Source organism: Triturus cristatus, unplaced genomic scaffold, assembly GCF_964204655.1.
Source record: "Triturus cristatus unplaced genomic scaffold, aTriCri1.1 SCAFFOLD_137, whole genome shotgun sequence".
Classification (NCBI taxonomy): domain Eukaryota; kingdom Metazoa; phylum Chordata; class Amphibia; order Caudata; family Salamandridae; genus Triturus; species Triturus cristatus.
Genome location: NW_028187373.1, coordinates 718,652 through 732,836, shown reverse-complemented (window position 1 = coordinate 732,836; position 14,185 = coordinate 718,652).

Below are 14,185 nucleotides of genomic sequence, written 5' to 3'. Positions count from 1 at the left end.
GGGCCTGCCTTAGGGGTGACTGATAGGTTTATATGTGTGTGTAAGGTGAGATATAGGGAACCTATACCTTAGTGAGGAGTGCTAACACTACCTCACCCAGGCTGCAGTAGCAGGCCTGTGGTGTCAGATTTAGTCTGCTTCCCAGGGGTGGCATAATACATGCTTCAGCCCCTGGTAGGCCTGTGAAGTACCTATGCCCTTGGTACCTAAGGTACTAGGGACTCATAAGGTACCACAGTATCCAATTGTGAGAAAGTGGCTCTGTATATACTGTTCCCAAATAGGTACAGGGTGTACAGAGTCCACAGTCCCCAGAGGTTTGGCAGAGGCTAAAGTTTGATATAGCCTTAATCTCTAAAGTGGTAGCTTGGTCGAGCAGTAAGGCAGCCTCAGAGGACAGTGTAAAGCATTTGTTGTACACACTCAGTCAGCAAATGGTCTCACACACTCAATAACTGAACTCTAGGCCAATGGTTTATATAGACAAAATATATGCTTGTTTTATTTTAGAACCAACAATAGGTATTAAAATATACTTTCTCAGAATGAGATGCTTTATATAAATACTTATTCAATATGCAATTGGCTTTTGTAGAAAGTTACAGGGGGTTGCAATAGGCAACACTATTTTAACACAGTAATGCATTGAGTTAAATGGAAGTTTCAAGTTATTTGCAATAGATTACTTTTAGGATTACTTTTGTGATTCCAGGACTGGATCCTAGATTCAGTCCTGGGACAGTAGTTAGAAACGAGTGATAAAAGTCGACTTTGTTACTGTTATGATTTTGAAACAATATTTTGCTATTTTAAAAGTTGACACTTAGAAAATATTTCATAGAAAACAGTCAATGATTCCCTATGGAAGAGAATTCAAGTTGCAGGTATAGTATGTTCTCGTTACTTTTGTAATCTAGTACTGGGTGCCTAGACTCAGTACTGGGACCTTTATACAAAACAGGTAAGTAATTTTGTTTTCACAATTTATACGATTTTTAAAGAATATTTAAAGTTTACAGAAATCGACAGAAGAAATTTCACAGAAAAACAGTCAATGGTTTCCTATGGAAGAAAATTGGGTTACTGGTAAGTACGGTTGTGAATATTTTTCAGAGTCAGTGCTGGGTACCAAGATCCAGCACTGTGAGCTCACCTAATAGCGGGTGAGTATTTTTGTTTTCGTTACTCGGCTGATTTTTGGTGAATATTTTAGGTTTTGAAAAGTCCACACACAGAAGAAATTTCAGGAAAAACCAGTCAATGTTACCCTATGGAGGAAATTGAGTTATCGGTTTTAAGGTAAGTACTCGACTGGCAGAGTTAAGGTTCTGGGCATAGACTCGGGGGGGGGGGGGTGGAGGGGGGTCTCCCAGGGTCAGGTAGGTACAGTTGTTACACCCTCCGCGGCACAGGGGCAGCCGGGTGCAGAGGGAGTTAGGCCCAATGTTATCCTATGGGAGGCAGGGGGGGCCTTGGTTGGTGGCTGCTGACGAGCAGGCCACAGGGCTGTGCTGGGCTCCTGGTCACTTGCTCATGGCAAATGGGTAAGTAGATAGGTGTAGAGGTTACACTGCCAGGGCCACTCGGGCGGCTGGGTGCAGGGTTCTTTTGAGCCTTCGGGCGCTCAATTGATTTCAATGGGAAAGCTCCGGTTTAGAAAAAGACTGCAAGCTCGGGGACGAAGATTCTTCAGGTTCCACCACCACTTCGAGATGTAAGTTGGGTAGTTGGAGGATAGGTAGGTACCCCGGGATTGGGCACAGTGGGCCGCGGGGCGCCGGGTGCAGGGGTGCCTTTTGGTGTCGGGAAATCTTACCCTCTGTTGATCGCGGTTGGGGTGGGGGGGCACCTGGTTCTGAGGCTGCAGGCGTCTTCAGGAGTGTCGAAGGAGGTCCTTGGGTGCAGGACTCGGGGTCACAGTCACCGTGGGGTCGTCCTCCTGGTCTTTGTTCACTCTGGCACCGGCCAGGCTTGGCGGTTGCAGAGTGTGAAGGGTTCGCGGTTCCGGGCTGATGCCAGGGATTAGGGATTGGATTTTGAGTAGAGCCTCTACTCATGGGAGTCCCAGGGGCTTAGAGCCAAAAGGTAGCCAGGTCTCCGGGGTTTGTGAGGTTGCTGGCCACAAGAGATGCCGGGTTGTAGCAGGAGCAAGTTCGAGGGTCGACAGGACGGTAGGGCTGGGGCCAAAGCAGTTGGTGTCTTCCTCTTCTTAGCAGCTGCAGGGCAGGTCTTCTTTCTTCTTGCTCTTCTCTGTATTTCAAAATCTGGAATCTGGGGAAAGAAGGTTCAGGGTGCTCCTAAATACTAGATTTAGGAGCGTTACAGGTAGGTGAAGGGCACGGTACAATGGGTTCCTGTCCTGGGGTGGGTACACCCCGTATCCTGCCTCTCTCCTGTGGGAGGGGGGCAGTAGCCTAATCCTGATTGGGCAGGGCTTCCCATCTTCAAGATGGTGAGAGCCCAGAGATGTGCTTCACCTCGCCTCCCCCACCTGAGGGGTGGGGTTGGCAGGCTGGCACATCCCCTGTCCTTATTTGGGGTTTACGGCCAAGCTTCCCGCCAGAGTGGGGGGTTGCAGTGGCCTGGGGAAGCTCACAGAGGCGGCATGCCTTTGAAACTTCCCCCTGCCCATCCTGGGGGAGGAGATCTAGCACCTCGCCCAGGATGTGCATTGTTGCAGAGCAGGAGCTCTCCTACCCAGGGGTCCAGCAACATGTCTGTTGTGTGGCAGCCTCTCAGACCAGACGTGGATTGTCGGTTAGGTTTCAGGGGGCATCTCTAAGATGCCCTCTGGGGTGCTTGGTACATTAAATCCCACACTGGCATCAGTGTGGGTTTAAAGTGCTGAGAAGTTTGATACCAAACTTCTCAGTCTTCAGTGTTGCCATTATGGTGCTGTGGAGTTCCTGTTTGACTAGCTCTCAGCACCATGTACTCTTAAATGGCAGCTGTTGGACTTGGTCCTTCTGGCAGGTTCACCTCCAAAACATTTTGCAATTATCCTAGCTTTTTCCCTATGTTGTATGAGTGGTTTTAGGCCTCTAGGCGCTTTTACACTGTGTCCCAGTGGAGAGTGCGTGTGCGCTGTGTATCTTTAGTGAGACTGACTTGCCCTCCCATTGGAATGCATGGGGAATGTGTGTGTCCATGGTAGTTCCTGGTGCGTGGGGGAGTGCAGGGTCGAGTTTGGTATGTGCGAACTCGTGAGATTGAATGCTGCGCGATGATGTGTGCGGCGTTACGGTGTCTAGTGTGGAAGTGCCACTTCTAGAAGCGGGCATGCCTGTGTAGTAAATGTGAAGGGACTGTCTGGCTCGTGATTGGCTGGTGTGCCTGGCTCCAGGAGTCAGGATGGGTCTGCCCCAGTGGTGAGTGGAGAGATCTGCATGTTGATGAGTGGGAGGAGTACACCTGGGACCTGAATAGGGCTGGGCTTTCCCCACACAATGCTGGCTCCGCCCCCTGTTGTGCGACTGATGACCCTGGCCTGTTCTGTGAATAGGGAGAGGGGCTGAGCAAAACAAAGTGCTCAGGAACCAGTTGCATCTGGTTCGCCCCTTCCCTGCATCTTGAGACAAAGGAAACCTGTGTGTAAAGAGGGGCTGTGACCCCATGTAAAATGTTCTACTGATCCTAACTGGAGGGGGGCCTGCTGCTGCTGCTGGGCGCCAGGAGGACCGCCACTGGGGACTGCCTCCCTGCCTGGAGGGCCCTGTGAGCTGGTCCCTGGGCCCAGCCCTTGCCCCTCTGCCTCCTGAAAGACTTTTCCCTGGCCTTGGCCTTTATTGAAAAAGAAGCGCTCGCTCTTTATTGCTGGGGAGAACTGTTTACTTTTAATCCTGGACTGTGGGGGTTTGATTTGATTCCCTAAAAAGCGCTTTGCTTAGCGCTGTGCTTCGTGAGCAGTTCAAGAATTCCCCGAAGTGTGGAGGATTCCCCCGTGCTCCGAGGAAAAGCGGGAGCCCACCCCGCATTATGCCGCATCGTTAACTTATGTAAATTGCGGTGCCCACCCCGCATACTAGTGCCTGTCGCGGGTGCCCACCCCGCTTATCTCTTTATTTAAATTACGGGTGCCCACCCCGCTATTTTCGTTATCAGAGAAACGGGAGCCTACCCCGTATTGACACCGCATTGCAGAGACCGAAGGAAAATCACCGCCGCAACCCGGGCTTGGCCAGGAAGCCAGGCAGCCTCGGTGAAGGCGTGGGCGTGGCTAAACCAGGAAGCACGGGGCTCCCCTGGAAGTGTAGGGAGCCCCGCACGCAGCCCCAAACATCCAGAGCCTCGAGGGCTCCAAAGAGAAGTCACGTGTCCCCGGGGGAGGGACCGGGTGAAGCCTAGAGAAGCCGGGACCCGCCGAGGCTCACCGCTGGTGCCCATCCCAGGTGAGAGACCGCGGGTGGCGGCGTCTGGTGACTGGCACCGGTGAAGGAGACGACAAAGTCCTGCAGTGTCCCCGGTGAGTAGAGCTACCGATGTGAGGAGTGTAAAGAGCCCCGCTGCTGAGCGAGCTGCTCCAACGTCGGGGGGTGATTTTTGTTAGAAGGGCCTCAGAGGGGTGCCCCCACCTACCTGTGCCAGCGCTTGGGCGCATTTATTGGCGCCCTCAGTTTTTAGTGCCAGTGAAGGCACAGTGCTTGAGCGGCCCCGCCTGCCAGAGGGCCGCTCCATCGAAGGGGGCATTATTCTTTTAGAGCCCAGAGAGGCTCCAACGTTTGGGGGACACATTGATTCCCAGAGCCTAGGTGGCTCCAGCGCTGCACAGTGTTTCAGAGCCGGTGTGCTCCAACGGGGGTCATAGTTGTTTTAAGGGCCAGTGAGAACCCGGGCCTCCCTCTAGACATTCCGGCCCGCACAGCTGCCCAGCAAGTAGTGGGCAGCTGCAACGTTTAGGCCGGATCCTTTTGCGCTTTTCCTTGGCTGGGGACAGTTTTTCTGTGTTGTGCCCTCACCTAGGGTACATGGTTATTTTTACCTGTGTAATTTTGCGCAATGTGCAGTGCCTCTATGCTATGTTTATTCCTAACTGTGTCTATGCGTAGGAGATTGTTTTTCTAGTAGAAATTATGCTAGTGTCTTCATGGTTCCCTGCATGATGTATGCCTAAGGTGTTTAGGATTGCGTAGGGTGTACTTACCTTTTACCAGTGGTTACTGGTTGTGCGCTACATTTATTATTTGTTCTACATTTCTACAGTTACAATTGGTGATTTGTGCTAATTCTGACAGTGGTCCAGGTGGCCCTGTCTTGTGTAAATAGTCCCCTGTAAATTCTGCCCAGTGCCAGTTGGTACAGTGTAAAATATGTGATTATCATCTAATGTGTTTATTATAATACAAAGGCTATTTTTTTTATATATAACCTTGTGTGGAGTTTCTTTTGTGGTGGGCCTAGGGTGTTGTTGCTGTGTGCGCGCGCAAACGCTTTACACATTGCCTCCGGGATAAGCCTGACTGCTTGTGCCAAGCTACCAAGGGGGTGAGCAGGGGTTATCTTTGGCGTGTAACTCCCCAGCCCTGACATAGAGTGGTGGTCTCTGCCTGGCTTTGGCGCAAGCGCTAGCCAACCAGAGATCCCATTTCTAACAGCAGCACTGCACTTACAGTGCCCAGGAATGGACCTGGGTACTGTAGGGGCACAGGGCTCCTGCTCGAGGGGTTGCTGATGTATGCCAGGGCAGTGTAGGTGGTGGGCATGACACACAGGGATGTGTGCCATGTCGACTTTGTTTTGTCTTGTACCCAGACACTCAGCCTGCAAGGGCAGTGTGTGTGTGTTAGGGTACCGGGCCTCTCAAGGTGGCATAATGAGTGCTGCAGCCCTTACAGGCCTTCCCTGGTCACAAAGCCCTGGGTACCTAGGGTACCATTTACCAGGGGCTGACATGTGGCCAGGGTTTGCCAATTTGGGTTTTAGGTTTTTAGGGAAGGAACATAGGCCCTGGGCACCTGATTGGCAGGAGTCCAGGGCACGTTCAGTCAAAGTACATTCAGCAATTCAGCAAAAAGTGGGGGCATACCATGCAAGAAAGATGGCACTTTCTCACACCAATCACTAGTGCATCTAATATGCACTCCAAGTTGTTTAGAGAGAACAGAGAGGCTGGGGCCCTGATTAGCAGGGACCCAGCCAGACTATAGCCAGAAACCAGTGTTAACATCAGTAAAAAAATGGGGGCCACATACGTGCAGATCCTACTCTCCTACAACAGTCAACTCTCCATTATTTCACTTTAGTTTATTCAACTGAATATTCCAATAGTGAAATGTCCATTCATTTATGTAATTATGTTCTTCATTGTAAATAAATGTCTTAATGTGTGAAATCATCCATTATTCAATTCACAGGAATTTCAACAAGATAGCCGATGCATTACGGGTCTAGCCCTTCTTTAGGGGGTAATCCCTATAAAGTATACAGCAGTATTTCGGTTCTATAACGCGTCATGTCCGAGTGAACTATCCGTCTCAGTGATCAGTGAAGCGGCTTAAAGGTGACAAGCGTCATAACGCACAGGTGTTCTTAAATTAAGTGGCATGAAGCGTTAACTCAAGAATATCTACTCTATAGCGCGATAGGCCTCATACCTGTGAAAGCTAAAAAATGAGCGTGCTCCGTAAGGCTCCTTCCGCGTGGTGTGTGTTTTTGCCTGCAGTGGTGATCTGGAAATAACACTGAAAGCCGGAAGTTAAACCACGCAAGTTCGATATCAGTGAAAGCAGACGATCGGTAGAACCATGTGAGAAAACAGACTCGTGTGTAAAAAAAAAAAAATAGATGCGTTTCATAAAGGAATTCTACTGCCTGGTACAATACTGTAAGTTGAATCTAAATTGTCAAATTAACCCCGGCGTATGTGTACCGGAAAATATTGTGGTTTTGGAAAACAAATAAACCTACAGTGGAGTAGTGCAAGTGGTGATTTGCAATAAGTAGCGGTGTGAGTAAAAACAGAGTGCTAGTGCACTTGTGTAGGTCAGCATAATAAGAGAACCCCTAACTCAATAAGTCACACGGCAGTACATTGATACACGGAAATCACAGCATCATTATACAAAACAGTGGGAAAATGGGTCATCGTGATATATTCACAGTACAATAGTGGACAATTATAAATGACAACTGAATTCTAAACGTTCATTTAAACCCTTTGGGTACAGCGAGTTGAGTTTGTGTATCCAGTACAATTCACGTTGTAGCAAAACATTTTTGTTGTCTCCCTTCTTTTATGGCAACTTTTTCCAAAATCAAGTAGTCTTAATTGGCTGATGTTATGATTCATGTCAGCATGATGTGCGGCAACTGTTGACTTGTGAGGTTCCGTATGACACGGGACCACAGTTTTGAGTGGTGACGAATATGGATGAGTTTGGTATCTATGAACCGCAAATGACGAGTATAGTGGGTGTACGAAGTTTCGCTATGCAGCCACGTATGGTTCGCCTCATTTTTGGGTTCGTTCATCCGAGCCCTCGGGTTCCATTTTAGATACAGCGTCCATTTTGTTTCTTGCCCTCAGGTAGCCAGCGAACGGGCTTCTTGTCCGCTTCGTGACCCTGGAACTCTCAAGCTTACACGAAGGACACGTGTTCCTTTGAGGTGACTTTTATGATGAGGGAAATGACGCGACTAAAGCAGATGGCCCCGCTCGAGGCTCATCTTGCCGCTCCGGTCTATTGTTTTAGCCACGCATACATTAGACACGAGGTCTTTGACCCCTCTATCGAGTTTCCTTTATTGCCCCAACCCTCTTTTCTAACCTGTTGTGCATCCTTGTCCTTTCCTTACATCTGTTTTCCGTCCTTCCTCTTAATGCGTTTATGGTTAGGATGGAATGTGTTTATCGCGGAGGGGATATGTTTTTACAGTTGGGAACCGGCAAGACTGTTGTAATTATGTTCCGGCCTCTTGAAACATGAATGCGACCCTTTTGCAGTTTATTGTGGGAACTGAGTTGTAACCTTTGTTCACCATACTGTGCTATGGCCGAAACCTGTATAAAAGGAGCGATCCACTTCTACGAATTTGAAGCAGTCTCCGAGAACCTACACGTTGTGTACTTCTTGTGACCTCTGTATCCCTGCAGTAAATAAACGCTGATCTCTGACGTCGCTGGAAGTGTCCCGTGTCTCTGTGTTTGGTACGCCAGAACAGGTAACCCACGAAGGTTTCAGGTGTTGTTCCCTGGCACCGCTGGGTCTTAAGAATAACCCAGTCCTTCAGTTGGCGCCCAACGTGGGGCGACATCAACGGTACCGGTCCAAAGCCCGACGATCGTGAGGAACTTCGTGTGAAAGCTCCGAGGGAAGGTGCACCCCGCTTCATCGATCCAGTTGTCGAAATAAGTGGCCCGACGTCTTTTCCCGCGAAGATCCCCGCCTCCTGACGGCTGCGACGGACCGATGCCCTGACTGTCGACCTGTTTTGGCGCCTGGCGTAGTCCTTTGTACGGCGAGACGATTGACGGGCCTTCCTGGTGACGCCATTGTTCTTTCAGTTAAGTATTTGTGGGTCGCTCCCAGTGTTGCTTTGTTGTTTGCATGGTTCCATAGCATTCGTGGTTCTTAGTTGTTGGGTTTTATTTGACGATTGCAATTGCCAAAAACCGAGGGTCTTGCATTTTTGCGAGGACATCGTAATCCGATAGCCCTTGAAGTTTGTATACTCGGTTAGTGTGCACGATGCCTGGCCGTAGTACTTTGTTTGGGTTCCTTAAATGTTGCAGCATGGATTCCCGGCTGGAGGATTCATGTCCGATACCTCCGGCTGGAACTCCGCTTTACGAGCTCTATAGTCGCCATGGCGTGGGTCCTATCGTATATAATGCATATTGGGTTCGTTACACTAAAAAGGATGGTGTCCTTAGTTGGCCACCTCATGGTAGTTTCGAGACTGCCATTTTAGATAACTTGGAAGCTAAATTATTTAAAAAGAAAGCTAGGCCGGCCATGTTTGATTCCTTCCGGTTATAGCGGAAAGAGGCCAAACAGAAAGAAATCAAACAGAATAAGAAAAATAAACGAGAAGGTGTTATTACGGTGATGCGCAATGCAGAACAATATCAGTTAGATAAAGATGAGAAAGAGCAGGAAGTTAGTGCTCGGCTTCACCACATGGCAGTGGACAAATGTTATCCGGCGCTACCTTCTACGACCGATAAGGCAGGAGAAGAATCGGTGGAAGATTCGCTTTTGTCTTATCTGATGAAATCGCCACCTCCCTATGCTCCTGATGTTATGGGTCCCGTTCGTCCACCTCTTCCTCAACCCGCTGGTTTGGCGGCTGCTGGTCAGCCCGCCGTTCCCCCCGTACTCCCGAATCCCCTTGGGCCACAGATCGTACATCCTCTTGTCCCGGCTTCTCTCCCTACTGCGCCTTTCCAAGTTCCTCCTCAGCCTGTCGTTCCCGCTACTCCTGCTGCTGCGTCTACCTCTACCGTTTCCACCCCTATGGCTGCTACGCCTGCATCTTCGTCTTCTTCTCCTTCTGTTCGTAGTCGTCTTTTGACTGCTGTTGCTTCTCTTTATTCTCCGCTTTTTGGGCCGATACTTGGCTCGACTCTTTCAGACATTGCTCAAAGACGCAGTCAGCTTCCTGATGGTAGGGAACGTGAATCGTTGGTGAAAACTGCACGTAGATGGATTCGCAACCCTGTTAAAATACACCCCACGTGTAGTGTTCGAAACGTTTTCTCAGTTTAATGTGCCCACGCAACGGTTTGTGTTCGAAGAATTGTGTAAGTCATTGAAAGAGGAGTGGGACGATGATATAGCTGATGATATACCACCTGAGGTTTCCGAGCTACAGCTTCGGTTTGCCACGGGTGTCATTATAGGTGACAAAGTTCGAGAGGCTCTGGAACGCTTGTTATCCTTTCGATGTACAGTGCAACCGCGTGCGCTGTTTAAGGACGCGACCGCGGAATGGATGGCACAACCTGGCCAATATCCTATGCGGGAAGTTCCCCCGGTATGGATGCCAGGTGACGCTGCTGCTAACCCTCCTGTCCCAGGCCATTTCCAGAGAGTGTGGATACACCTCCCTTGGAAGCGATCGGAAGTTTTGCAAGTGAAGCAATCCCTACCTGATCCCCGTAAGAATCCTGCAGGGTACTATAAAGAACTGTCCCAATTGGTGGATGCTACTGTTATGAACCTAGCCGATGTCGATATGTTGTTTGGCAATGTGGTGCCTCAGCCGATTTGGGCGAAAATTCGTCACGAGAATCACGTGGCTGAGTTAGGCGGTGACTGGGCTGCCCTTACAGCGGCAGATGCCCGGCAGGTCGGTGGGGCTAAACCCGAACAGATTATTGTGGCTTTGCCCCAGAGGATAATTACCCTCATGAAAACGCTTATGCCTGCGATGCGCGTAAATTGGGACAAATTATCGGCGTGCAGGCAAAAGAGAGATGAAAGTGTTTCCGATTTCTTTACGAGGTTTGAGGAAGCGTTCATTGACCATAGCGGTCAGGACATGGGTTCCGAGGGTGGTCAGCGGCTGTTCGTTGATAAGTTTGTATCGAATTTGTTGCCCGACCTTAGCAACAAGTTGAAGAATTCTGAGAGTGCGTGGGCTGTTTCTACCACTGCCCAAATATTGGCTACGGCCCAATATTACGAGAATAGAGAAAAGGAGGAAAGTGAGCGTGCAGAAAAGAAAACGAAGGATCTCAAAACTAAGGTCTTGTTGCAGCAAGCCTACCCACCGCGTCCGAATTTCAGTGATTCACAGCAGCCAAACAGATCGCAATCACAGTTCTCTAGATCACAGCCGCGAAATGTTTCGCCTGCGCCTCGCCTTGTGCTGGGCTATAATCAATGTGCATATTGCCGTGGGGAGGGCCATTTGAAGTTTGACTGTCCGGTTCTCCGTGATAGGAACAATGGTGTGTCGGCTCGAGGAGGACGTAGTGGCCCTCAACAGGTCTCTCGTGGTAGAGGTCGCGGAGTTCCCCAGAATCAGGCCGAACGCTTTGCGACGTCTTCGGATTCGCAAAATTGTTTCGATCGCCGCGACCTGCCGTCCGGCCGGTCTGCACAGTATCATGTGGATGACTGTTATGTTGAGTGTGATGTTGATGCGGACGGTATCTACTAGGATAGCCATAGACAAAGGAAGGGAGAAGTATCAGTTCCGGTTGATCAGAGAGGGCCATATGTTGCAGTAGCCACTATGGGCGTTGTTGAGCCTTTTCTGTTGGACACTGGTGCGGCAAAAAGTTCCATCATGCATTCAAAACTCCCTGGCGCGCCTTTGTCTGGCTTAACGAATGTTTCCGTTGGATTTTCTGGCGCCCCCGTTAGTAATCCAGTTTCTAGCCCTTTGCCCCTTACAATCGGGTCTCATGAGCTGGAAGCTCCTTTGATTTTGACTACTGGTTGTGGTGAGAATCTTTTGGGTTTAGATTTGTTGAAAAGGTTACATGCGACTTTGTACTGTTCTCCTACGGGTGTGGAGCTCACGTTGGGTAAGAGCGTGATTTCCCCTATGTATTTATCGATCGACAAGCTCCCATCAGAATTGAGATCTCTTCCAGACTCCTTGTGGGCGACAGGTCCCAATGACGTGGGCCTGTTGGATATACCACCTTATGTTGTCCACCTAAAAGTTGGTGCGCGTTTGCCACGTATACCTCAGTATCGTATTTCCCTTGATGGTGAAAGGGCACTATTAGCGATCATTTATGATCTGATCGGCAAGGATGTTATTGAGGAGACACGAGGTAATGTGTGCAATAGTCCCGTGTTGCCTATTCTGAAACGAACGGATCCCTCCAAGCCTCCCGTGTATCGTCTAGTTATCGACTTACGGGAGGTGAATAAAGTAGTTGTTCCGCAATTTCCTGTGGTGCCAGATATTACAGCTTTACTGACTCTGATTCCAGCCACTGCATCATGGTTCTCGGTCATCGATCTGAAGAATGCGTTCTTTAGCATTCCAATTGCTGAGGAAAGCAGAGATTTGTTTGGTTTCTCATTAGGTGGTCGTAGCTTCAGATTCAAACGCGCTCCACAGGGCTACTGTGAGAGTCCATCAATCTACAGTCAAGCTCTTAAGAGTCAGCTTGATGCGTTTGTGTTACCGGCTGGTGCAGCCTTGATTCAGTACGTTGATGATCTGTTAGTTGCTGCTGACACTGAACAGCTCTGTAGAGCCGCTACAGTGTCTTTGTTACAGCATCTCTGTGCTTTACATCATAAAGTGTCACCTTCCAAACTACAATATTGTTGTCAAGAAGTTACCTATCTCGGTCACTTATTGTCAAAGGCGGGAAGAAGGTTGACCCCTGAACGAATTGCAGCAATTGCTCGAATGCCTGTGCCAGCAACTCAGAGAGATGTGCGTGCCTTTTTAGGTATCACGTCATACTGCAGACAGTGGATCCCGAATTTTTCACTGTTAGCGAAGCCATTGGTAGCTCTCACGTGCAAGGACGTTTCGACTCCTTTGCCTTGGACGGAAGAATGTCAGAAAAGTTTTTCTGAACTACGTGATGCGCTGTGTTCGGCTCCTGTGTTAGGTACTCCTGATTACAGCAAGCCTTTCACATTATACGTCCATGAGAGGGACGGTTGTGCGTTGAGTGTTCTAACGCAACAATTTGGTGATAAGCAGCGTCCGTGTGCATATTTTTCCTCGACCTTAGACCCGGTGGCTAGAGCGTTGCCAAGTTGCTTGAGGGCGACAGCGGCAGCTGCGGCGTCTATTCGGCAGTCCGCAGGTCTGGTCATGGACAATATGCTCATAGTAATGGTTCCGCATGCAGTTGATACTCTCTTGAATCGGACAAAGACTCAACATCTGACGAGTGCAAGGTTGTCTGGGTACGAGCTGACCCTTTTGGCAAGTCACGTACAGATCAAGCGTTGTAATGTACTGAATCCGGCGACATTATTGCCGATTAATATGGAATCAGATGATGTGCTACCGCATGATTGTTATTTACGGACTGAGGAAGAAACAAAAGGTCGTGTGGACCTGAAAAACACTCCTTTGTCAGATCCCGATGGTACTCTGTATGTGGATGGCTCTTGCTTCAAGTTGCCGAATGGTGATGTGACGACTGCTTATGCTGTAGTGACGTTGAGTACGGTTGTGGAAACTGCAAGATTGAACCAGAATTCCGCGCAAGCGGCAGAGTTAATTGCATTGACAAGAGCGTGTGTTTTGTCAAAGGGAAAGCGAGTGAATGTGTTTACCGACAGTCAGTATGCGTTTGGTGTTGCGCACAATTTTGGAAGATTGTGGAGAGAAAGAGGATTTATGACAAAGCATGGTACAAAGATCCAGCACGGGCATCTCGTGAATGATCTTTTGGATGCACTCACATTGCCTAAACAAGTGGCGATCGTCAAATGTAGTGCACATCGGAAAGTGACGGATGATGTCGGTCGTGGTAATGCATTTGCGGATGAGACTGCTAAAGAAACGGCTAAGAATCTTGCGACTCGAATGTATGTCACGAGTTTAGTGAGGTGGCCGGCGGAGACTGGTATGTGTGAAAATACTGTTGAAAGTGTGAAAGCAATTCAGAACGAAGCTACGGAAGCTGAAAAGACCAAGTGGAAAGAAAGTACAGGGAAATTGGATATGCATGGATGTTGGGTTGACCTGACGGAATGCCAGAGGTGGATGTTACCAGACGCATATGTATTAGCTGTTGTGACGATGGCTCATGGGTTGTCACATATTAGTGCGAAAGGAATATGTAAGTTCTTGTCTCCTGTATGGAGGAATGATGGTATTGCTAAGTGTGCCGAAAGAGTGGTTAAGAATTGTATGGTGTGTTTGATGCATAATCCCGGGAAAGGCACCCCCACTCCACCTGGTCATTTCGCTCCTCCTGTTTGTCCCTTTGAGGTTATCCAGCTGGACTTCATCCATATGGAGAGATGCAATAATCTGAAGTATGTTTTGGTTGTGGTTTGCGCGTTCTCCAGATGGATTGAGGCCTATCCTCTTAAGGATAATACTGCCCTGTCCACAGCAAAAATCCTGCTGAAGGAATACTTTCCTCGGTACGGAATGCCCCGGATTGTATGGTCGGATAATGGGAGTGAGTTTGTGGGAAGTGTAATGCAGAGTGTGTGTAAGGGCCTTGGAATTCGTCAGAAATTCCACAGTGCTAATCATCCTCAGGCAGCGGGTTTGGTTGAAGGGTACAATGGTACCCTGAAGC